This window comes from Rhinolophus sinicus, chromosome 14, assembly GCF_057876585.1.
Source record: "Rhinolophus sinicus isolate RSI-liver-muscle chromosome 14, RSI-T2T, whole genome shotgun sequence".
Lineage (NCBI taxonomy): Eukaryota > Metazoa > Chordata > Mammalia > Chiroptera > Rhinolophidae > Rhinolophus > Rhinolophus sinicus.
The window spans coordinates 140,297,556-140,325,014 of record NC_142514.1 but is presented as its reverse complement, the minus strand read 5'-3'; the positions used below and the strand labels follow the sequence as shown (position 1 = coordinate 140,325,014).

Below are 27,459 nucleotides of genomic sequence, written 5' to 3'. Positions count from 1 at the left end.
TTGGCATCTATCTATCCCACGCCCCTCATTTCTCAGAAGCCAAAATGATCCTTTTAAATTCAATTCAGATCATGTCACTCTACTGTGTTCCAAAATGCAATGGCTTCTCATCTCACTCAAAATAAAAATACAGGGTCATTACCATGGCCTATAAAACACCATGTAATCTGGCTTTCTTCTACGTAGCTGATCTCACCACGTACCATTGTCCTTTCACTGCAGTAAAATGAAATTTTAACACCAACACTCTGTTGTTTGGAAACTGCTCTGAGGTGGGCGCAGACCCAGAAGAACATGCAAGGCTCAGATTCCTTTATGTGATCAGCATTTCCTTTCTTGTTCATTGATAAGCTGAGCACACCACCACCTCGGGGATTTAGCACTTACAGTTCCCTCTGCCTAAAGCATTCTTCACTGAAATTATCAATATGACTTGTTCCTTTACTTCATTATGATCGGTACTCAAATTTCACCTCACCAGAGAGGCCGAGGTTAAGTGATCACATCCAAAGTAGCCCCTCCCTTTCCCCATACACTGCCTAATTTTTCACGTCGCTGCCAAGAGTGAAACTCAAAGCAGGGACTGCTGTATCAAATTGTAAGTGCTCTATCATCAATACCAGTAATCAATTCAGCCATTAATTATTCTTTAATTAATATCTTATGTCCTCAATCTGGCCTTCCCCTAAACAGAATGATTATTATTTGAAAACCTCCCTTTTCTGGACATCCTGTCTGAAGACTTTCAATTCAACTAGTGATAGAAGTAACTGGAAAAGGAGCGAACGATGAGATGAGCAGTGTTGCACTTCCTATGGGAGCCTCTTGCAATCAGCTAACAAATCAGTAAGTGTTGACAAGTACCTTGGGGTGTAGAGCGGCATCTTATTAAAGAAGGGTGCCAAGCTCAGCAGTAAAACACAGGGAGATACTTAAAAATAGTAACAAGCTGGGCCATAAGCACATTAAAAAATGCTCCACATCGTTAGCCATTGGGGAAATGCAAATCAAATGACAGCAAGATACTCCTCCCGGCACATGCGCTAGAATGGCTAAAATCACCAAGACAAGTGGTGGAGAGGACGTGGAGAAACTGGAACATGCGGGTGGGAAAGGAAAATGGTGCAGTCACTTTGGAAAATAGTCTGGAGTTCTTCAGAAGGTTAAACAAAGCTGCCAATTATCCACACAAAAACTTATATAAGAATGGTAGCAGCATTACTCATAAGAGCTAAAAAGTAGAAACCACCCAGGTGTCTATTAACTGATGAATAAATATATGTGGTCTGTCCATACAACGGAATATTCGGCAATAAAAATGAAGTGTTGATACATGCTACAACATGAATGAACCTTGAAAACATGCTAAGTGAAAGATGCCTGGTTACAAAAGGCTACATACTGTATAACATTTATATGAAATATCCAGAATAGGCAAATCTACTGTAGAAAACAGATCAGTGGTTACCTAGGGCTGGTGAAGATGGACGAAGTATGGGGTGACTGCTAAAGGGTACTGGTTTCTCTCTGGGATAATGAAAATGTTCACAATTCTGCAAATATAGTAAAAGCCAGTATAAATGGATGAATTGTACGGTATGTGAATTACAGCTCAATAAAGCTATTTAAAAAAACACGTTTAAAATGTAATCTGAGGTTTCCATAGGTTCCATTTATCAACATTCTTACCATTCACATTCAATTTAACATTTACTGAATGGTAGATAATGCTCACCTTCTTTATTTTACTTAATACAATCAAATAGCCTACTGCAGGTAAGAAACCAACAGCTCATAGAAATTACATAATTTAAGATCTGTAGTAAATTACCAGAGCCAGGAGTTGGTCCTCCATTCACTATCTCCAAATCTAGGGCTCTTTCTCACCTCGTTTCCCCCAGTTCTTACTACCAAGCATAATTAAGACCTAGCTATAACACGTACTCCTAAGAGCTATGAATTAATAAATCAAGGACTAAGAGATCATAAGGACCCCAATTTACAACCACAGATTAGGAGAATGATTACCAAAACTGTGTATCATAAAATCCAATATCCCCTCATCTATTACCTGTCAGCAGTGCTCTTCTACATGAAAAGAGGGGGCTAGATCTAATTCCCAAGGTCACTTATGGGGGGTGGGAGGGGCAAAGAGAGAAAGGAAAAAGAAAAGCACACAGCAATTCCCCAGCAAACCAAATGGAGCCATAAGCACTTCGGACTGGTTTGCAACTGACCTTGGCCATTCTTGAAACAAGACATCTCAATAACACTACTGACAAGCACTTATAAAAAGCAAGTTGTAACAAGGAAGCTTCTGAGGTGATGGAACTGTTCCATATTCTGACTGTGGTTACCCAAATCTATGCATGTGTTAAAATTCATAGATTTTATAACACAAATAGGGCAATTTTATTGCTGTTAACTTAAAAGTAAAAATTTTTTAAACTGCATATTAAAAAGTAAGTTTTTGTGCATCAAAAGACATTATCAACATTTAAAAGGCAAACAACACAGTGAGAAAATATTTGTAAATCATACATTGATAAAAAAAAAAAAAAGTTAATACTCAGAATATACACAGAACTCCTACAACTCAACAACAAAAAACCTGATTCAAAAATGGGGAGGCAGGCCAGCCCGGTGGCTCAGGCGGTTGGAGCTCCGTGCTCCTAACTCCGAAGGCTGCCGGTTGGATTCCCACATGGGCCAGTGGGCTCTCAACCACAAAGGTTGCCAGTTAGATTCCTCGACTCCCGCAAGGGATGGTGGGCAGCGCCCCCTGCAACTAAAATTGAACATGGCACCTTGAGCTGAGCTGCCGCTGAGCTCCCGGATGGCTCAGTTGGTTGGAGCGCGTCCTCTCAACCACAAAGTTGCCGGTTCGACTCCCACAAGGGATGGTGGGCTGTGCCACCTGCAACTAGAAAACGGCCACTGGACCTGGAGCTGAGCTGCGCCCTCCACAACTAAGACTGAAAGGACAACAACTTAACTTGGAAAAAATGCCTGGAAGTACACACTGTTACCCAATAAAGTCCTGTTTCCCTTCCCCAATAAAAAATCTTTAAAAAACAAAAAAATGGGGAGGCAGCCGGTCGGCTCAGTTGGTTAAAGCGCCAGCTCTCAACAAGACTGCCGTTTCAATTCCCACATGGGATGGTGGGCTGCACCCTCTGCAACTAAAAATTGAAAACGGTGGCTGGACTTGGAGCTGAGCTGCGCCCTCCACAACTAGATTGAAGGACAACGACTTGGAGCTGATGGGCCCTGGAGAAACACACTGTTCCCCAATATTCCCCAATAAAATTTAAAAAAAAAAATGGGGAAAGAAATTGAATAGACATTTCTCCAAAGAAAATATACAAATGGTCAATAAGCACATGAAATGTTGCTCAATACCACTAATCAATATCACTAATCATTATGGAAATAAATGCAAAGCAAAACGACAGTGAGATACCACCTCACACCCATAAGGATGGCTACTACCAAAAACCCAGAAAATAACAAGTGTTGACAGGATGTGGAGAAATTGGAATCTTTGTGCACTGTAGGTGGGAATGTAAAATGGTGCAGCCACTATGGAGAACAGTATAGAGGTTCCTCAAAAAAATTAAACCTAGAAGTACCATATGACCCAGCAATTCCACGTCTGGGTACTCAGAAGAACTGAAAGCAGGGTCGCGAAGAGATATTCGTACACCCGCGTTCACAGCAGCATTATTCACAACAGCTAAAAAACATGGACGTACCCAAGTGTCCACCAACGAATGAATGGATAAGAAAAACGCGGTACGTACGTGTACACACACACACACACACACACACACACACACACACACACAGGAATATCATTCATCCTTAAAAAGGAAGGAAATTCTGACACATGCTACAAAACATGGATAAACCTTGAGGACATTATGCCAAGTGAAATAAGCCAGTCACAGAAGACAAATACTGTACGATTCCACTTATATAAGGTACTTATTATAGAAAAAATCAGACAAAGCACAATGGTGGTTGCCAAGGGTGGGGGGAGGGGGTCAATGGGAAGTTGTTCAGTGGGTGTTGTTTCAATCTTGCAAGATGAAAAGGCTCTGGAGACGGACGGTGGGTGTACGAGAATATGAATGTACTTAATGTCACTGAACAATACTCTTAAAACTAGTTAAGATGGTAAATTTTATGTTTTTAACCACAATGTATTCATTTATAAGCAACTAAACCAGCTGGGCATGCACGGTAATGTGACTTGAGGTAAAATGAGAACAGGTACCGTTTACTGAGTGCTTACGATGAGCAAGCACATTATGTCACCCTCCTCTAACCATAATCCCATCGTGACCCCTCTTTTACAAACGAGATGTCCAAGTCTAGTAAGGTCACACCACTTGCTCAAGGTAGCTACTAACTGAGGCTGAATTCAAACTCAGGCAGCCTGACTCCAAAGCCCAGGCTCTTAACCGCCGTACGACAACATAAAATCGTGTAAATACTACGTAAAATACTGCAGATAGACGTTGACAAAGATAACTACTCATATAACTACTACTCAGTCCTGACAAACTAAGCTTTTAATTGAAGAGAACCACATTAGAAGCGGACATACTGTACGAGTACAAACGTAACAGATTAGAAGCATGGTAGAAACTCCAAGATTATTCGTGTAAAAAATGTACGTAGGTAAATGTAGCTGGCCCCATAGTTTCTCTCTTTGGAATCATGCTCCAAGACAGCCCATAAAAGAGCAAAGATCTTCTAGATCATCACGGGCAGGACACAGCCACACCTACGAAGACCCAAGCCTCCAGCCTCCCAATTTCAACACTGCCCTCCAAACCTGTTAGACTCAAGTGCCACCAGCCTCCTTTGTGGCACTTGGGACTTCTGAGTAGTTTTCATATTTGCTCTGGGCAAAGACTCTCCCCTTTAGCCAAGGCTCCGCAGAACAAACATCACCCTCTGTATCTCCACCCATGGAGGCCGTGCCCAACACTAAGCAAGTCTCCCTTGTTTCTGCTTAAGTTCTTTATGCCCTTATACCTCCTAGTTTATGGAGTTTATTATTGTTTATTTACCTAACAAGCAAAAACTTCAAAAACAAAAGGCAGTACAATAAGCCAAACTGCAGTGCCAACAGGATGAACGGGGGTTAAGGAGGAGCCTGAGGATGGAAGAGAGGGATGTGGAACCACGTTTCTGCACCATCAGTCCCTACTATTCCAGGAATGGCAGAGAAGGTTCCTCAGCAGGAGTGCCTTTCTGTCGGGTAGCTTCTACCAAATAACATAATATACTATGTATCATTAGCTGTATTTATTAAACCCTTGGCCACATTTCTTAATTCTCTGTATTTCTTTGTAAAAATTTCTTAGTCTTTCCAGGAATTTTAATCATTTCCTTGAAAGGAGTTCCTGATTAAACAAAATAGGCTCACATTAAAACAAACTTAACTGAGCACCTACTATGTTTTTGAATTAGATTATTTCATAGGAAGTTTTTTATTTAATCATCAAAAAGAATGCTTTGACTTAAGCATTATTGGCTGCCACCTTTCCTCATATTTTTTAACCACCAAGTGAGAATCATATAGTTAAAATAACTTGCAAAGATTTCACAACTAAAAAGCAAAGGAACACCTGAAACCTATATAATTTTATTAACCAATGTCACCCCAATAAATTTAATAAAAATTTTATTTAAATAAATATAAAAGAATGTTTTAAAAAAAGGCAAAGGGAAAAAAAGTAGAGCCAGGATTCAAACTCAGACCTTCTCTCTTACCTCTCTGAACCTCAATTTCCTCATCTGCAAAATGGAAATAATATTATCCATCTTCAAGGGCTGGTGTAGGAATTACTACATACAAAGCAGTCAGATCAGTGTCTGCTCCTCAATAAACACTAGTTCTTTTCCTATCTTCCTTCATGCCCGAATTGCCTGGTTTGTTGGCTTATTCCAAACAAACAGCAATTTTTAAAGTTGACACTTTATTTTCCTTAGCTATCTTATAACTATTAGCTATCATAACACGCTGTGACACTGGGGTATTTCGGGAGCACTTCTGGCTCACCTAGCAGTTGGGATGCTTGCAGCTCTTTTCTCTCCGAGACTTGCATAAGGACTACCTCCTCTCCTCCAGTCTCCCTTAGACAAACAGATGCACATGCAGGTGGAAATTTTTTAAAAGCCAGAATTAACTTAATTAACATAGAGTGACAGAAATAGAAAAAGCCACAGTGTTCTAGCCAGGCAGCAGGCTGCAGGGGAAACATGAATTCTCTGGCTGGAAAAGTGAGGGGAGAAAATAGCATCTACTGGGGAGGAAAAGGAGTCACAGAGCCAAACCTTGGGGGAGTTAAGGAATGTCTGAAATGGAGGGTCAGCACCACGCTCGTGGGCCCTCATCCCTAGTCCCCGGAATGAGTTGGGTGCCCATCAAACAAGAACTCACACCAGACCAAAGTCTGATGATAAGCTCCTTGAGGGCTGAAAATGTAACTTACCCCTAGATCCCCAGGGCACAGAACCTGGCACTGCCAGGCACTGTTATGTGTTGAATATACAAATGGGGAAATGAATAAAGTCAGATTGAAAGGGTTTCTCCATTTTTCCCACAGTGCACTAGTACTACACAAGGAGTGTTCTCATCATCACCCATCACTCAATCCGCACTCCTCATAAACACCTATACACACAGAAGCAGAGTGTGTCTGCAGGCTACCTCCCAAGAAGTTCCAGATAACTGCTTCTTAAAAAGTGACAGCAAATCCCAAACAAAACTTTCAAACAGCTCCCCACTACCTTCAGAATAAAGTCTATACACCTTCATTGGCATGAAAGGCCCTTTTTTTTTTTTTTGCAAATTGGCTCGTCTTTCTTTCCAAATAATATCTTTTCAAGAACTCTAAGTACCTGCCAAACACGAACCCAGTGCCCCTTAAACAGGCCCAGAAGTCCTGTTCAGCACTTTTCGTTGCCACAGTTGTCACGAGATTCATCACCACCAAAATTTGGTTTACTCAAGTTCCATCCACCTTTCGTGGAATAACTCAGGTCCCATCCACTTTACAAAATGTGTGTAACTGTCCCCGAGCAGGGTTCATTTCCTCTGCTGACTTACGGCACTTCCTACATTCTGTGACCCTGGGTGACTGCTGTACAGAAGACATACGTCCACACCCAGGTTAACAGGGTTTGGTTTACAGCTCCAGTCAGTAAATCTCACAATAGCGAGAACACACTCAGGTTACTGCAGCGCCAGTGACTAGAAGATTAGCCTGTATCTAGTAAGTTCTGCTTGTTCATGCAAAAATTGAACACGTTTTCCATTTAAAAACACAAGTGCCAACTGACAGCTACTTTTTTTAAAGGGATTCTCAACTGACCAGCTTTCTCATCAATTTTATACAGCACGTGTTCTAATAACCGGAAACATTTATTAATTTCTGTTTGTTTTTTAATCAAAGATAAGACTATATTATGTATAATGAGGTTTTAGGAGTAACTATGTTTTATTGATTTTTGGAAAACTGGTAACCTATGAATGCTCTAAGACAGAGGTGACTCGAAGCTAATATTATGTAACAACCAGGTAGACCCACGCATGTTTTAAGACTCAAAGCTGTGACACTTTTCTTGAATCCCTCCCCCGACTCCCAGAACAAACGAATCCTCCAGATATACTTCACCCAATCCTAGATAGAGCCCTAGACCTATTTCTATCACAGCGCCTATTACACTTAACTATACATTCTTATTTACAGGTCTGTCTCCTCACGGATTCGCCCCCCTAGATCTGTGCTTTCCAAAACAATAGCCATTAGCCACATGAAGCTACTTAAATTAAAATTTATGTTAATTAAAAGGAAATGAAATTTAAAACTCAGTTCCTTAGTCTCACCGGCCACATGTCAGGCACTGGCCACATGGAGGCACATGTGGCTGGTGACTCCCACTGGCCAGACACAGGACATTCCTACCACTGCAAGAAGTTCTACTGGAGGCGTCCTGTTGTGTCCGCATTGCGTCTGCTCCCTGAGGCACTCAGTCTACCAGGAGCTGTGCCCCGTTCATTTCTTTATCCCAGCACCTAGTAACTCTCCAGGAAATGTCCCTTAGAAATGACACTGGGTAACACAGAGCTTGCTCTACCTTTCTTATTATCACACCACTAGGGCCTGTCCATAAATTCAACGTCCCTCATAGGTTAGAATCAGCGCACTAATCCACCATCATCCCAACTGTGGGAAGAGGAAGGAACGACCAGTTAGAGGTCATCAGAGAGCCTTTGTGCCGTCCCTCCACCCAAACCAAAGCTCCACCATTTCATGAGACTTGATGAAAAAGAGGGCTTCTTTCTTATTTCCCCCCTTCTTCCACCTCCCCGCCCCCCACACTCCGGTTCCAGCCGTTGTTTCTCAGTCTAGTTGTGTAGGACACAACTCCCTGGCCCATGCTGGTGTTATGAGCCTCGTGCTCCCCCCGGCTGAGGCGGTCGGTTGCCAGTTGTCGGTCAGCCGCTCACAGCAGCTCACGGCCGCTCTCACCTGCGACCGCTCACACTGGCTGCCGGCCACTCACAATGGCTACCGGCCACTCACGCTGGCCGCCGGCTGCTCCCTGCAGCCCACGGCAGCCCATGGCAGCTCATGCCAACCTCCGGCTGCTCATGGCAGCCCAGCTCCAGGGAGAGCTGTTTTTTCACAATCTTAGCTGTGGAGGGCGCAGCTCACTGGCCCATGTGGGAATCGAACCGGCGACCTCAGCAGGAGCACAGCACTCTAACCACCTGAGCCACCAGGCCGGCCCCAGGGGCTTATTTCTTTTTCATGTTTGACATGTGACTAGACTGCAGGTAATTTTAAAAGGAATTTTTTTCAACTGGAGCAATCTCACAACTGGGCATAAATAAAAACAGGAAGATACTGTTTGAAATTTATCACACTTTTTGGGACTCCATGAATTACTATATCCTTGGTATGCTCTTTATATAAAAGTATAGTCATCTGGCACACACTTTCTGAGGACCACTTAAACGCTGTGAGCATAAAAAGAAAGAGAGAGAGAGAAATAAACTCTAGTGGCAGAGAGAAACTTAAATTGGAATAAGTGGTAAGTGCTCTGTGATACGGGAAGCACCCGGAACTATGAAGGGCACAGAGAGGTTCAGAGCCCAGTGGTGAGATGCAGGAGACCGTGGGGGAGCCATAGGGAGGCCACTCAGAAATGAGCCCAAGCTACGCTTTAAAGGGTAATTAAGAGGTTGGGAGATGAAGAAAAAGTGAGAGGGTGTCACAAACAGAGACAATGGCATTGATGAAGGTACAGGAATGTGACCTGGACAGTAAATGTCAGGCAGTTTGATCTGACGTGAACAACATGAGAGAGAAGTAAGATTTGAGGCAATTGAGGCAGGCAGAGGCCAAACCATGAAAAAACTTTGCAAGCTAAACTAAGGGGTTTGAATTTTATCCTCAAAGGTATGGGAAACCTCTGAAGGTTACAAAGCAGGAAAGAGGCGCGCAATATGGACTTAACAAAACTCCCAGAGAAGCAGTATGAAAGATGATTGGGGGGTGGGGGGAGACAGGAGCAGGGAGACCCATCAGGAAGTTGCTGCAAAAAGTGAAGAGACAGTATATTTGCCACAATTTAAAAAAATAAAAAAAGTGATGAGACAATGCCCATCTGATACAAATAGTTTCCAACATCTATTTTTAAATGGGTCTCTCTCCATTAGTCTATACCTCTCAAAGCTATTAACGCCATGATTTAATTATATAGCACAACTACAAAAGCAACTGTTAAAGTCAATAACTTAAACTCTAAAAAATTACACTGCACTCTTTTACACAATAGCCATTCTAGACTTCAAATGAAAACTGCACATTTTTCTCTCTTCCACTGCACACAATTTTGGGAAAACATTTCAGCCAGCTGAGCACATCTGTGCTGTGCGCAACAAGTATAAACAGTTTAACAGGAGTTTAATGAAACATTTCCTATTCTTTATTAGAGGAAAAAATTAGAAAATTCTAACATGGCAAAATCAGATGGCAAATTGACATTTTTAAATCCGTTTTTTTATATGACTATGCCAGTTTTAAAGCCCATCTGGTTGCATGGTGCAGCTGTCCTGAATGAATACAGCATTTTCAGTTATTAGGCACTTGGCTAAAGCATTCAGAACTGCCGTGTGTCATCAACAGCAAGCTGCAACAAGTCTAGTGCTTTGAAGTACCTACGCACTCAAGCTGGCATAAGAGGATTTCTTAATCTGTCCTGGAGAGGAGGGGACATATAAGAAGGTGGAAAGAACAATCTCACAATCTTAAGCAAGTACCTTTCGATTTTACCTCTTATTCTCTGAAAGGCAATGCCCTCTGATCATCTTTGATCCCACAGTTCCTTAGCCTACTGGGTTTACCTACCTTCCTGTCTTGTACCAACAAAACCTGAAGAACCCAGGCTTTGAACTGGACTAAAACTGGGTTCAAATCCAACTCTACCTCTTACAAACTGTATGACTTAACACATTGCTTAACCTTCCCGAGACTCTATTTCTTCATGTGTGAAATGATAATACCTCATCTTGCAGAGCTGTGGTGAGGTTGAAAGAAAATGTACATAAAATATCTGTGGAACCTCTAGCTCATGTGGGCATTCAATAAATGGTAACTATTTTTACACTCTCCTGTGTACCTCCCTATAATTTGTATGTAACAGTAAGTATGCCCCTACCTTAAAAGTTCATTGTGAAGATTAAATGAATTAATATAGGTAAAGGGTTTAGAACAGTGCCTGGCACACAGCAGGCAATTATTACACGTTAGGTGCTGCTGTTGTTACTATTATATACCAATAATGTAGCATGTTCACACTGCATTACAATTTATTTGTGGTCTTCCTCTCCATCTAATACTTAGCATAAAACCCCAAAGAATAAGTTGACCAGTTGAATAAATAATGGATAAATGGCTGAATGAATGATCAGTTCTGTGACAAGAGAAGCCTCTCCAAATTTATTACACAATCTTCCCACAGCAGCCATTCAATAAGAACGCTCTGTTTTGTGAACTGATGAATTATATCAAGCCTGTGTGGTAAGTAGGAGAAGTATTCTTGTAGGCTTGTTTTATAGATAAGAAAGAGTCCCAGAGAGATTAAAGATTAAGATCACTGAGTTAGGAAGAACTAGAATCCTCTTTGGACTCTCAGAAACTAGCTCTAGTTTTCTACTAGGGCTTGCTCTCTCTCCATATTTTAAACATTAACTATGAGATTGATCAAGTTTTTCTCTGTGGTTGCAAGAAGAGACGTCTCAGACAGAAGATACTACAAATAAGTGATGGAAAGGTGAAGGAACACGACCAAACAAGGAGAAAGTCAGTGTCTCTTTTTAAGAGAGGAGCAAAGACATGATTTTATTTGGCCTGAGCATAGAAGAAGCCATTAAATCTGAAACTAACAAGAGGATAAAGCCTTAACTATAAACAAATAAGAACAGCGGACACTGAGACCATCAAACACGAAAGGGTGGAATGCGGGCTATAGGCCCTCATCCCCTCCTGTAGAAAGCATGACTAGGTAGAGCCTTTCTGGGGTATATTTATTCTTTCATTTAACAAATACTTATTATTAAGTCCCTGAAATAGACTAGAACAACTCAAATGTAGCAAGAGCCTTAAAAAAATTTACTTTGACTCCAATTACAGTATTCCTAAATTTTATAAGGAAGTTATCAAAAAATACAGACCAAAATTTATAATCAAAGATGCTCACCACAGTGTTATTTATAATATCTACAAATGGAAAGTCACCTGAATGTCCAACAATAAAGTTATGATTAAACAAATAATTTCGTGTAACACAATAGTATATGGTCATTAAAAGTGATGCTTAAGAAAAAATTTCAAAGACACTGTGAAATGATCTAATGTTAAATTGAAAAGCACTCCACAAAACTGTGTCTATAGTATGATTTTATATAAAATAGGAAAAAAGTTTTTAAAAAATAATGAGTTTTAGAAGTCAATTTCTTCATGGTAGGCTATTGAGAGGATATAGGGAGGATAGGATATAGGGATATATTTGCCAGGTTTTCAAATTGTCCATAATAGGCACTTTTCAAAAAGCCAAAGGGTGGAGATTTACAGAAGAAAAACAAGGATATTAAACACCATCATGATTGATCAAGATCTTTGGAATCTCTGCTAGGTGAGATGAATATAAAAGGCATATTATTTTTATACGAAAGGATTACGTTAATTCTAGTGAGAATTGACACAACTAAAAGGGTGAAACACCAAGGGAGAGAAATAAAGAGGAAATCCAATCAGATTCCCAGGAGGCCACTTTCATTCTACTATGTCTGTCCGCAGCAAAGTTCAGTGAGTGAGGTGAGGAATGAAACTTGATGGGTGAAGTTGGCAGAACTCTAGCTAAGACCTAGTGCGAAAATCAACGAGTTCCTTGAGAATATAGAACCTGTCGAGTATCACATGGTGTGACAAAGACCATGAAGGAAGGCAGTAGCATCAACACGGCAAAACAGTCCAGAGAGTCCGGAAGGCTTAGTGGAAGGTGACTGATTTAAAGAAGGTGTGAACCTAGAGAAAGGGGAGGAAGGCATTCTAAGAAAAAGGGATGGCCCAGAAAACAGAAACAATTTAACATGTCTGGGGAAATGACATTCATTTCAGTGTTGCTCAAGTACAAAGTGCAAGGCAGGCCAGCCAGTGGTGACAGATGTGGTTACAGAAGTCATCAGGAGCCTGTCCCAGACGACCTGGATGCCTGATACAATGTTAGCCAAGCAGCGCGATATGAATCAATCAACAAGGGCACCAGCCCAGAAGGAGCTCACCCCAGCGGAAGAGACAGTTAGGCAGAACTACGGAAAAGATAAGTGAAGGGTGGTTAGCACAGAGAAGGAGCAACCAATCCAGCTTGGAGACTCATAAAAGGCCCCTGCAAAGGAGGTGTCGAAGTTAAGATACAAAGGAAAGCGGGGCTAAGGGCAGCGACATCCAAGATGGTAACACACTATTGGCCTGACACAAACTACAAATCAGGGAACCCAGTCCCTGCAGGGCTTGCAAAGGGAACGATTCTCATCAACACAATGAGAGCTCCCAAAAACCTCATCTGTCTTATTCACTGCCATGTCTCCAATACTAAAAACAGTGAACCCAAAGAAGCTGCTCTACAGTTATTTATAAAGAAAAAGAGAGAGGGGCTTGCTGCTATATGGAAAAGGCAATAAAATCACTGTTAAGGCAGAAGCAATCCAAGCGTTCATCAACAGATGAATGGATAAAAAAATGTGTATACATACAATAGATTATTCAGCCTCAAACAGGAAATTCTGACACACGGTACAATGTGGATAAACACTGAAGACATTATGCTAAGTAAAATAAGTCGGTCCTAAAAGGACAAATACTGTATGATTCCACTCTTCTGAAGTACTTAAGGTAGTCACATTCACAGTGACAGAAAGTAGATGAAAGTTGCTGGGCGCTGGAAGGAGAAGGAAATAGGGAGCTACGGTTTAATAAGTACCTAGTTTCAGTGGTACAACATGAAAAAAGTTCTGAAGATGGATGGATGCACAACATAAATGTATTTAATGGCACTTCACTGTACACTGCAAAATGGCTAAAATGGTAAATTTTATATTTATACACACTTACAATTTTAAAAAATTACAAAATGTAAAATAAGTTACTTTAAAAGAAAACAATAGGTAAAATATTAATAAAAGAAATGAAAAAAGAATAAAGTAGCAAGAGTATAACTCTGAAGACTAAGGCTTGGAGCCAAAGACAAATAGCAACGTCTGCTCCATTTCTCCCTTCAACTGCCATTTCCATCCACATCCAATTTTTACATACACCTGAGTCCCAATTAAAACGAATACTAAGCGTAGGGCCCTCAGGGGCTCACAAACAAGCAAATCCACGGGTAATCTGAAAGGTGTGTTCTGAAAGCACAGTCTTACTACTACCCTGCTATTGTTAGGAACAGCAAAACAACTCGCATTTACTTGAACATCTAATATATGTGGGGTACTAAGGTTGGAGCTGTATAAACATCATCTCGAATACTAACAGTAACCTTGAAAGGTAAATGTTACAATTCTATTTTCATACTAACTCATTTAGGATGACAAGTATAAATGGTAAAGTTGGAATGTGAATCTCGGTGTATCTGATTCCAAAACCCTTGAGGATCAATTACTGTCTCAAAAGAACACAACCAGGCCCCTCTCGGTGCTGGTACTTGTCCTCCCTCCCCTCCAGCTCCGCTAGAAGTTAGCAGCTGGGAGGACCCAGATTTAGTTACTACCAAATACCTTCCCAGGGAATCCCCGATGGCCATGGATGGGGGTGCTCTGGCAGTGAGCCACCAGAAGAAAGAGAAGCAGCTCGCCACAGGTCTTTCAGACCCCACACTGACTGAGCAAGACAGAGACAGGCACTTAAAACATGGGTAACAGTTCCCTCCGCGAGGGCACTGCACTGGCACTGCCGAGGGTATTCCTGCTGCTTACAATGCTTCACTGATGAACAGCCTTCCTCCCCCAGACCAGCCTACACATCCTCACCAGCTACAAATCAGGACCAGCTTCTGGCCCACTTTCGCTCAGCCTCTCCTAGCATCACTGAATTCGCCCTTCCTTTACCCAGCTCTGCTGAATGACATCTATGATCCAGTGAACAAACTAATAACGCTGTACAGTTCTCAGACACTTCCAAACACATTAAATCATTTACTGCTCACAACAACTCGATAGGTATTAATACCTCCATTTGGCCACGCTGGCTCAGTTTAGTCTAAGTAAATAAATAAGTAGTGGAAAATAACCATCCGAAAGAGTCCACTTTTTTTTTTTTTTTTTTTTTTTTTTTAAGCCAAGAACCTTTCTCAGAAGCCTCCAGTAGCATTCCTGTCATGTTTCAGTGGCCAGACTTTGGGCACATACCCATTCCTAAATTCTTCACTGGCAAGGGGCATGCGAGTACCATGATTAATTGACAAACTGATTCCGTGGGGTGGAATGGAAGGTGGCAAACACACAACCGCCACCTCGCCCATCACCTCTAGGATACTGACATCCCTTAGTATGTTTCCTTCATGTCATAGGGACACTGAAGACTCAATGGGTCAGAACTGCTGGTTTGGGGCAAGGAGAACAGTCATTCCGTCGAGTCCAGAGTCCGTGGACGGTGCTCTGGAAGACGATCTAGAGACCTTAGTTTTAGTAATATTACTATACTAACACTAGTTCTCAACTCACAACCTACTATGTATGCTTTGCTAAGGGACGGGCTCTCCCCAACCCTCAGTTTCCTCTTCACTATAAGGCACCACCTAGATCAGCGTTTTCAAACTGGTCTTCAGAGAACTAAAGGTTAGGAAAAGGTATCCAGGAACGTAAATGAACAGAAAGGGGATACAGAGGGAGAGTGTTTTAAGACCCACTCCAACCAGAGCAGCTCCCATTTGATGTCTTTGTATGGAACCTCATGTAATATTTGGTATAAAAAGTTCTAGTGCTTGGAAAAAAATGTTTAATCCAGTAAAACAGATAATGTTCTTTCCAGAGTAACATTTTATTTTTCAATGAAACAGGCATCAGCTGAACAATCCCCCATTAATCACTTTACCATATTTCACTAAAGTTATGAATGACAACATTCATGTTGATAAATGCAGTAGACATTGTCTTTATTTTCATTTGATCTCAAATATAAATGTAGCTTTAATCAAAGAAAACCTGAAAGAAGTACTACATATCTATGAAAATAGCCAAAATAAAACATAATGATAACACTAAATGCTGGCAAGAATGCAAAGAAACTGCATTTCTCATACATTGCTGGTAGAAACGTAAAATAGTATAGCCCCCTGAAAAAGCGTTTCACAATTTCTTATAAAAACTAAATGTGTACTTACTATACAACCCAGAAATTGTACTCTTGGGCATTTTATCCTAGAGAAATAAAAACACAAAACCTGTACACAAATGCTCATAGCAGCTTTATTTCTAATAGAATAAAACCTGGAAACAACCCAAATGTCTTTCAACAGGTGAATGGTTAAACAAACCAACACATCCATACAATGGAATTCTATTCAGCAAAAAAAGAGAATAATGGTACATGCAACAAGCTGGATGAAACCCAAGGGAATTCTGCTTAGTGAAGTCAATCTCAAAAGGTTGTATATTATCTGATTCCATATATATATATATATATATATATATATATATATATATATATATATATATATAATTTTCAAAATGACAAAACTATACAGATGGAGAACAGATGAGTGGTTGCCAGGGGACAGTGACAGAAGTAGGGTGGGGGAAGAGAGGGAAGCGTGTGTATAAACATAAAGGGGGTTAGCACGAGGGAGTTCTTTCACGGCACTAGAGCAGCGCTGTATCATCTTGATTGTGGTGCTAGTTACACAAATCTGTATGTGCGTAAAATTGCACAGAACTATACACACACAAACAAATGAACGCATGTAAAAAATAGTGAAAATGAATGCATAAGGTCTGTAGTCTAATGAACATACTGTACCAATTTCAATTACCTGGTTTTGACATTGCTCTGCATCTATAAGATGTTAACACTGGAGCAAGTTGGAAGAAGGATACATAGGACTCTATTTTTGCAACTTTCTGTGAGTCCATAATTATTTCGAAATAAAGTGTTTTTTAAGCAATATAATTCAACGTTTATTGAATATCTATGTCAGGTACTATATAAGGTGTTTTGTAATGGAATGTTATTCATCAAAAAATTTATACAGTACAATGCTGGATAAAACAATTATTTTTCCAATTTTGAAATCCCTGGCTTACCCACTTTAAAAACTAAGATACTTTTTGCAAGACTAATCTATTATTTTCTCTAATATGGCAACTATCATAACCCTAATTTATTAACATACATATGAAGTGCATTACTTATACATGCCAAAGCACATACTTTAAACCAATAACAAATATGTCAGGAGCTCAGAAATGTATCAGCAGCTCTTCTTTTCCCAGCAAAAAGAGCTTAAAAGGTGCAGAAATAATGTGAGTTGGGGAAAAATAAAGTCATTTAGAAAAAAAAAGAGCAACAATGTTTAAACATATAGTGGGATAGGAGGGAAAGTAGCTTCTTAGAGTATATCCACGCTGGAAAATGGGACTAAACCACACCCCAAATCCGTTGGCAGAAAGTGCAACTGATATAGAGAAACGAGGAGCCCAGGAAGGGGGAAGAGGTTAAAAATCTATCCTGCAACAGGAGTTTCTGAATGCCTATAATGTGTTTGGATGGTCTGGGCTCTTCCAAAAAGTCCCAGTTCCAGCCAAACAGGCCTACAGGTTTCCCCACTATCTGAAAGAACAGCGTTCCTATGAAACCCTTCATAAGCCGAAATGGCATAAAGCAAAGAAACAATTACCATTCATTTACATGGAAAATTATTTGAGCATTCCCAGACCCAACATTCAACACGTGCACAACATCTTTATTTTGCTCATCACTCCAACACGCTAATTTTTGTCCGGTTTTACGCCAAGCATAACACCCTCAAGAGCGCTCTAAGGCTTTTCTGATACCTTAGTACACATCTTGCTAACAGATGCACAAAATAAATCAAGATAAAGCACAGATGCTCACAAACAGTTCAAAGCTACGGCGGCCTGATGCTGAGTATGTAGTTCCAGAGAAAGAGACGTGGTGGCGCCCCTCTCGCCGCGTGCTGCCCCTGGAACAGTTTGCTGCACAACAAATGCAGGACACTATTTTCACTTTTCACCTTTTTTCGTAATGAAAAAAGCGGTTAGCGGACCAGGTCCTCCTAATACAGGTCTTTCGTAAAAGTGAAGGGGGAGTAATACAAACTTTTGAAAAGCGGGGGATACCTGATACCTGCGGGACTTCCAACATACGGACTGCTCTGCTGGGGAGCCTCTCCTGGTTCCCCGGCCAAAACTGGTCTCCCCCTCTTCTGAGCTCCCCCAATCACAGAAGTATAGATTAAGTCCCACTTTTGGGCACTTACCCTGTCCTACGTTTAACTGTAGCTTGTACCTGTTAATCCATCTCCATGAGCAGGACCTTACCAAAAGGTCCTGTACCAAAACAGAATAAAAAGGTCCCGTATTAAAATAGAACACAACATACAAACAAAAAGCATTTGGTTCAGGTTTCACGCCAATATGGCTATGTCCATACCTGAATGATAAACTCAGTTAAATGTAAACTACTTTCCCAGAGAAACTGTCTTGTTTTCTCCTTTTAGAAGTCATCCTTCTCTCCTAGGTTTCCAGGAAATTGAGAGGAAAATTTGAAGCTTGCCTACAGCAAGTGGGGAGACACATATTACTCTGTTTTCATTAGAAATGAATAATTTTCTTCTTGTATTATTTTATTGTTACTGTTGTAAGCTCCCCTAAAACCTCTGTGGAATGAATACGCCGAAGACTACACAAATTTGGTAAACCCCACCAGAGCCCTAATAACTGTATTAAAATGACGGCATATAAGACTGGAAATGGTACAGCCATTCACTTTTTAAAAAAATCCATAAACCAAGGTCTTTATCAGGACTCATTCCAGTTGCTGAAATGACTTTATTTTTATATCTGTATCATTTAACAAAGGGGTAAAAAGTAACACTTGACTCACTGTGGAAAATAAAAATAATATTTTGGATAATTTAAGTATCCTCTTCTATAGGATTCTCGATCTTGAGGTTCAATGCTGCCATTTTCGCAAGGGCTGTGACTTACAACCTGACAGGGCACACTGACAGCCACACGCCGCTCTGCACCTCTCTGATCCTCGTTATGAACAGGGAGCGTATTTTACCCTGAAGGGCTCTTTTGGAGATTATATAAGACAACATTATGCAAATCACCTAGCAGGTCCTCAGCACCATCTGATTCAGACCATCGTCTCCAATCCAGATCATCCTGCTTCAAGGTGAAAGTGTTTTCCATCTTAGAACGAAGCTAGTCAGACTTTTTCCATTTGATTTCTTGCTTAATCTGGTTTCCAACTTTAAAGCTCCATAAAGGGCTAAAGGTTACCTACTAACAGGGTGGTTCTGCGAGAACCTGATCAAAACATTCCCTGGGCACCAGTCAAGCATTAATATATATTAATATTTAATTAAGCAAGGCATTAATTCACAAGGGTCCCAGGGAGGGAGCATTTACCGAGCTAGTCAATGGGGCATCATGACACTGTACACTACCCTTGCGACCAGAATTTCCAATGCCACTACTCTTTATCGGTCATTATTTAATACTGATGTCATGGATTGGTGAAATCAATAAAACTATAGTAAGAAAAGACTCACAGGTGGCTTTTCAAGAAATTCCAGACCAAGATTTCATCCCTATCAAGTATTTAATGTTCAGCTCTATCATTTACCTAAGACAGACCCCTCAAACATTCCTAGTCCTTGAATAATGTCGTTTTATTAAATTCGTTTTGTTATAGCACTGAAGAAATGCCATGTGAATTTAACTCTTGTTTATATCAATTAGCCTATGTAAACTAGTTTCTTATATGTCGTTTCACTAAAGTTCCAGAACCTATTAACGATGTTAAATCAGGATTTACTGTATATGCTCTGGAAGGCTCACTCACATTTATTTTCCATTGTAACTCAACCAAGCATGTCAGCTCTTACTTGTTAACTGTATAACCTGACCTCTAAAGACAACACTACTTATTAATAGCCATCTAACAGGTAGTGCTATTATCTGACAAGGTTGAGAGATAATTTACATAGAATGCCTAAAGAGCCTATGCAACAAAGTGCAGCTGCCATTGCCAGCATCAGTGAGTATTCATGATGCCCATTGTTCTCCCAACGTTGTGCTGCGTATGAGGGGGAAATTTTCCTGTTCCTAGAGATCATTTATGCATTTAACAAATTCTAGGGCCTGCATCACGATGGGTGCAGAAGAATGGATCAGTTAGGACTCCTTCCATTATAAATGACAGAAAATCCAAATGAGTTGGAGCAAAAAGTCTAACTACTGGCTTAATTAACTGAAACCCAGAAGAGAAGACTAGAGAGGAGCCTCCATCCTGAGCTGAAGTCACCATGCCCATCTCTTTAGCCTCGCTTCCTCAACGGTGGTTGTCTCATGAGCCAGAGTCTCCTCCTATAGAGACAGAACCGCTTCACAGCTTCTCGTCCTGGAAGCTAACACCCTTTGAGTCCAGCAAGATTGGGAGAGGGTCTATTGTAGTGGCTCCCAGAAAAGTCCTGAACACTCAGTGTACACCAGCTTAGAACATATACTTACCCCGAAACGAATCATTGTGGTCAGAGGACCGTGACGTGCTCGTCAGCGTGGGCCTGGTTCACGTTCGCCAGAGCTAAGATGTTCCTGCCCAAACCACACGGGACAAATAGGGAGGAGGTACAGTTCCCAAAACCAACATCGGAGGCCACTACTGAGATAAGAAGGAAGCTAAGAAAGTAAACGCCCGCTGTCTACCCTAAGAAACGCTGGCCTGTGCCCTCCTGGAATACAGAGCTTGGGGCAATGATTCGTAAGCGCAGATGCTGGTAGAAAAAGGGTTAGAGGCACGGTTGTAATGGAAAGAACACAAGTGCAGTAGAAAGTGCTACGCGCTACAGTGGCTATGTTAGTGTCACAGCATCCATAAACAAAAAGGCACGGAGGGTCCCCAGAGCACTCAGGGAAGTCGTCACAGAGGTGGTACGAACCAACATTAGTCCTGGAGAGAACAGGTCAGGGAGCAAATCACCAGCTACAGCAGCACAACCAAGGTTTCCAGATTCCCTGCCAAGAGCTCTGTCCACTACTAAGTCCATTACAGCGGCAGCCGAGGAAATGGGGGCTGGGGCGTCAACGGAGGTGCCACAGGCACTCACTGAGACCAGTTGTCAACACTGCTCCGCACTCCAACACACTGTAAAGGCCTGTCCTCACAGCAAAGACCCTGCCAACGCTAAGAAAGACGTTTCAGCTACATGCAGTCATGTCCAAACCTGCAATGGGGCCGTCCAGCCTTTCCCAGCACTTTAGCTTCTTCACCTACTACTGTGCTGCCTCTTTCCACTCTATGTATGAGGGTGGGAAGCTCAAAAAGAAAAATACCAAACACACTAAGCTGAGACCAGATATCAGATGACAAAACAAAACAAAACAAAAACACCCCCAACACTGGCACTCGCACACATGCAGTTTCAGCGCCCTGAGGCCGCGCGAGGTACCACGTGAGGGAGGGTCTGTGGTCTGAACGGGTCACCACCACTTACTAACCGTGTAGCCTGGGGCAAGTCACTCTTCTGACCCTCAGTTTCCTCACCTGTACAACGGGAAACATGAGTAGAACACCTTTTCTCATGAAGCTATTATAGAAAAAACAATATGAAGCAAGGGAAAGCGCTTGATCAAACCGTAAAGCGTCCCGGAAACATTATGTTCTTTAACTCTTTACAGGAAGATGTTTCGAAGTAAATTATATGACTTCCACTTTTATAAACAGCAGAATCCTCAATGCTTCAAGACATAGAGACTACATTTCCTTTTGGACTTGAAGAAGATCAAAACTATTTCCAGGGAAGGCTTATAAAAACAATACCACATTTAAACATTGGTGATTTGTTTTAAGAGCTGGTATGCAATTAAGAGGATTCCACTGTTTCACCAGGCTCTTGTGGCATCCAATTAAGTAATAATGTGAGAGAGGAGCGCTTAATTACGGAGGAAAACTTCCACAAGCCAGTGACAGGTGTGCAGGGCTCAAGCTGAGATCAAAATAGTTGACTACAGCATTAATCCCCCCTTTCCTTTTTCCAAAGACACTTAAGTTTGCATGCAATTAGTTGAAAAGTAAACCAGACCAAATGACTGCCATATTTCAAGCTTTATTACCCTTTATCACGTTAACATCCACCAACTGAGTTTTAAAGAATTAACACCAAAACAGATGGTTTAAACCCACAATAAGCGAGCTTCAGTGATCAGAAATGATAATGACCAAGACGAATTTATATTCATCACTAAGGTGTTACCGTGTTTCCCTAAATTGTGCCTACTGTAAATTGAAGTTATTCCTTTTCCATTTTCATATACTTTGTAAATAACCTTAACAAAACCATCTTTAAGGGGATGCATTTTTTCCTAATTTGCCTACCTTTCCTCCAAAATGTATACCAATCCTCTTTTCTTCCTTGATTTAATCAATAAAAATTCAAGTCAGACACCCAACATTTATTCTGCACGTTACAGACAACGGTTTTAGCAGCACCAGCATAAAAGCCAAATAAAGCACATCCCCAAAATCCAAATGGAAAAATAATTTTCCCACCAAGTTTGACTATTCTAAGGTCAAAGTGTGACCTTTCAAAGAGATGTCCTCTTACAAATTAAACTGTTTATGTAAACTCTAAACACGTGACAGGGCAATGATGATGCCACAAACGCACGCATTTGTTGAAACAGCCCTTTTCAAGCAGGGTTACTCTTGGCTGCCAAAGAAAAGAGTTCCCAGAAGGTCCGATCTCCAAATGCAGTGCTGAGAAGCAATTCCCTAGAAATACGTACACACTCACGTACGATGAGTCATTACGATAAGAAAAACGCAGGATTTGGATTCAAATACCCGTCTGTCACATGCTCCATTCATTCAAGCAACTATTGAGCAGCTGCTCTCTGCCAGGCACAACACTGAGTGCTGATGGTATAAAGAAGACACATAAATTAGTACAATAAAGTCTTACAGGTTCTACAACAGGCATCAACACAGGAGAAGCATGAAGAGAAAAGTCGATTCTACCTAGAAGGGACTTCAACAGCTTTATAGAGGAAGTGATGTTGGTGCTAGATTTTTTTTTTTTTTTAAGATTTTTAAAAATAAAATAAGACTGTATTGCCAAGTTGAGAAGAAGGGCCATTTGAGCAGATGAAACAACATGAGTAAAAGGTCTGGCAGTATAATAGCTTCTGATAAATCCCAGAGTTTGTAAGTAGGTTGGCAGGGTCAGGCTGAGAAGAGAGGGTGACCCTGGCAGCAGAAGGAAGAACGGAGGTTACTGTCCGGGCAAGAGAGGTGGAGAGTCTGAGCTGAGGTAAGAGCTCTGGGGATGGAGAGAAAGACATAGATTTGAGACATGTTATCTCCACAGCGTAAGAGACGGCAGGAGTATGGGAAGATAAGGAAATTCCAAATTTCTAGCATGGTTGCCTGAGAACGGTGGTGGCATTCACTGAGACAAGAAACGCCAGAGAAGGTTTGTGGAAGAAGATAATGGGTTCAGTTTTGAGCCAGCTATGTGACTTTAAACCAATCACATAATACCTCAAAATCAGTTTCCTGATTAGCAAAATGGTTATAATACCACCTACCTCCAAGGTGGTGGTGAGTATTAAACAGAATAATGGACGACTCTGTGAAAAAAACTGCTAATAGTATCTATTTTCCCTTTTTACCTTTTAGTACAGACACTCCTCTCTTTCTGCCAAGATTTAACTGAGGCACATGCAACCCAGCTGAAAACTACATTTCTCGGTGTTTCAACTAGGTATGTCGTGTTTCTAAGGACATATAATGAATGAGATGCTAGGAAGGAAAAGGGATATAAGCAGCTTCCAACCTTTTTTTTTTTAAGGCAACTATGTGCCCCCTGTGTTCTTTCCTTCCTTCCCATGGACTAGAAGGCGGATGTTGTCATAAGCTGGCTCTGAGCATGCGGATGAGGACACCATCCTGGGAGGGCAATGAGATCAAAGGAATCTGGATCCCTGGATTTCATGGAACAGAACCTCTGCCCACCCTGGTCCTAACAGAGCTATCTCTAAACTGTTATGTAAGAGATTAACATCTATCTTGTTTGAGCCACAGGATTCCTGACTCTCCGTTTCAGCAGCTACCCTGTACTCTTTACCCTCCAAGCTTGTGAAACCTGCAAGGAAAACTGTGCAAGACAAATTTCAGGGCCCTAAAAATAGACTAGCTATTGGTAGTACCTTCAAGATGGGAGAGGGGAACATTCATGAGCACAGACGCACACATGCACTCACAGATATAAAGTGAGGAAAGAGTCGGGCTCATCTGTGCCAAGTGACAGCAGGGCCAGGTCTGCAGCCAACTAATCAAGAGGAAAAATTCTAATTTTTGATCTCATACAATTTCCACATTAAAACAACTAACTCTTAAAAAATCCAATAATAAGTAGATTACTACCTGACACTCAAATCTACAATTTGGAACAACAGAATAAATTGTGACATTCCTAGGTGAGGGGTAATTTACATGAACATAACAATCATGTCAGACTAAAGGAAGAGCTACAATCATATACAAAAATAATTCAGCGCAATGTACCTGGAAAACCAAATAGTTAGGCCATGATGTAACTGTACTTGAATGTTATATTGACTAGAAGCTAAATGAAGAAACACTGGCTTCTTCTAAAAGAAGGGACCTGGAAGAAGGCTATCGATGGAACCCGCTCCTTGATCTGTTATCATTAGGATACTCCTTCCTCTATCAGAAGCCTCCATATCTATCTATCTATCTATCTATCTATCTATCAATCAATCAATCATCTATCTGCAGGACACATGAGCCAAAACACATTAGCTTGTGGATTTGGCCATGTGACATCACCTTTAGGTCAACATCTGGCTTCAAAATTGCCAAAGAAAATAGTTCTCAAAATAAATAGTGTGCTCGGGCAAAAACAGAGAAATGTAGGCTTCTGGTCCCAGGTTCTCCATTTTCAAACTGCGTGACCGTGAACAAATCAGTTGCTTTCTCTGGGCTTCCAGTTCCTTATCTGTAACATCGGAGAGGGTGAGTGTGAAGCAGATCCCTTCCAGCTCTACTAAGTTCCAAAGTTTATAAATCTTCTAATGATATACTACTGAGTTAGCTTATAATTTTAATGTCAATATTTCAATGTAAAAAAGAGAAGTCACAATATAGCATCACTTCAATTTATTTAAAATACATACTTTAAGCAAAAAAAAAAAAATTGGAAAACTAATTTGCCTCTCATATTTTCTTCACAGAAATATAAAAAAAAAATTTTGACGAGCCAATCAAAAAAGTCCAATTGAGTTCAGCCAAACATCCGAAAAAGTACTCCAAGTATTACAAATGCATACCTGCAAACCCTCTCATATGAAGGATCCATTACACAGTCACCATATACTGGCTCAACTATATTAAATGCCACTATACTTAGTGTTATCGTAATTCTCAAACAATAGGGACCAAGAATGAAGCAATCAGGAGAAAACATAGAATATAAAACTAGCAATTTTAGCATCATCACTCTTTAATAACATGGGACTCAGCACATACTCTTTCAATGATGCATTCCCTCAGCAACCTCCATGGAAAACACGCGGTGCCAGGAAAACAGAGCGCACGCACGTGCACGCGCCCACATGCGCACGCGCACACAGTTGTCTGTCCTCTACTCTCGAGGAGCTCTCTCAGTCTATCTACCAGGGAATTTTGCTCCTGGGATTTGGAAAAAAAAGGGCACACAGATATTTTTTTCAGGCTGCCTCTTATCTTTATTATAAGAGAATCTATTTTCCATAGCTAAAAAGATTACTGTGCATTCCTAAGAAAATAGATGTGTAGCTCTACAAACAGCTATAGTGTGACAGAGGGGGGAAAATACAGGAATTGGAGTCAAGTGACCTGGGATTTAGAGTCCAGATTCTGCCACTCAACAAATGTATGACCCTGTATAATTAGTTTAACCTCACCTTTCTTAGTTTACTACAGCATAATATCTGCTTCACAGAGTTTTAAGACTCAAATAAGGTAGATGTTTTATATATACCAAATATTCTTACGAGCTCTTTCTGAGAAAATGCAGTGTGGGGGTTAAGCACGTAAGCTTTAAAGCCAGATGCTTGGGTACAATCATAGCTGCATCCCTTTGTTGGTTGGGAGACTGAGCAAGTTACTTCCTTTCACCGAGTCTCAGTGTTCTCTTCTATAAAAGGCGGACAATGAATAAAACGAACATTGCATGTGGCACAATCTCCGATACACATACAGCACAGCGTTACCCAGCATCAGAATCATCATCATTAGATCTGTGCTGAGTAGTCATGAAAAACTACTTGGTCCTACCCCAGGAGAACTACCAGTTTAGTGCAAGAAACAGATCTGTAAAAAGAAAAAAATGTTAATAACATGAAATATTTTACAAAGAAAGAATCATGCAACTATCAGCTGACATCATTATATAAGAAGTTAATGTGATAAAGTAACTCAGACTGATTCTGAGTGGAGCCTATGGAAATCCGTCTCCTACCTAATCACTGCTACACCTTGCTACTAGCAGACAAAGGGGGTAGAAGAAACCTAAATATGTTCCCATAATCAAATAAAATGGAGACTTTGGAACCGTCCTGTACAACAACCACTCTACCCCAATACTCAACAGAGAAGGCAATGATCCAGACTACGTAATGAGGTTACTTGTAGTAAAGAAAACCCGACATCCCCCTGAAAGAAAAATGAGTAAAACTGGTGGAGTACCAAAATTCAAAGCCAGAAGGCTTTCTTCATATAAAAAAATCAGTAAGCAATACACTGCAGCATTCAGATATATCAATAATTAAACACATTAAAAAGTGTGGTTGATGTTCCACTTAGGAAAAATACCATCTGCACTACTGCAACCAAATTTCAGGGAAGAGATAACCTGAATATGACTGCATAAATATGACTGCATAAAATTAAGCTTTCTATCTGTGAAAGCAGATCCCCCACTTGCCAGCCATCTGCACCTCTTTAATTGAAAATATTCCAGTGTGCTCACCTGAGAGTCACCAACAGATTCATGTACAATAAGCACAAGATTCACTCGGAACTTTCCCCTAAAAATGGACACACTTACCTGTTAGGAAGCAGAGGGAGCTAGGAATGAAATAAAATCTATTTTAACTTCTGTACATATTTCTAGAAGACTTAAAACCAGGATTTCAACTTGAGTGTCCTCATAAGAGAAGCTCCAGCTGTTAGTTCCACCCCTACTCTTTCACTCAATTCTCCACACGCTGCCCAGTGTTCTAAGCTTTTCTAATCAAGGAGCCTGCCTCTCCCTTGGCTCTAAGATCAAGATTAGACCAAGATCCAAACCTCCTATCGAAGCTCTTCCCTCTGCCTGTCTCAGAGTTGTTCTCCCACCCCCACCCCATCTCACCTCCAGCATGCAATTAATACTCATTTCTTTCTCTACCCAGGACCTCACTCTGGCCTCTTCTCTTATGCTGTCCCCAAGAGCTAACATAAAACTCATCAAAATATCTCCTTTATATAGTTCAAGTGAAATTTAAAATTTTTCTCTTAAAATGGTACTGAATTCTCACTAAGCCCCACCTAATCTAATAATCACTATCGTGCCTAGCATTTT

General features: G+C 40.9%; 1 protein-coding gene across 4 annotated transcripts in view; it reads right to left on the bottom strand.

The window, feature by feature from the left end:
- Positions 1-27,459, bottom strand: part of FAM168A (family with sequence similarity 168 member A) — a 189,763-nt gene that overhangs the window by 104,628 nt on the left and 57,676 nt on the right. Inside the window, exon 1 of one of the 4 annotated variants that reach the window (XM_074335804.2) lies at positions 1,469-1,493. The exons of the other annotated variants lie outside the window; for them this stretch is intronic. The gene's annotated coding sequence lies outside the window, so the exon portion shown is untranslated. Of the gene's footprint in view, positions 1-1,468; positions 1,494-27,459 lie in introns of those variants that run through there. 4 annotated transcript variants of the gene reach the window in all.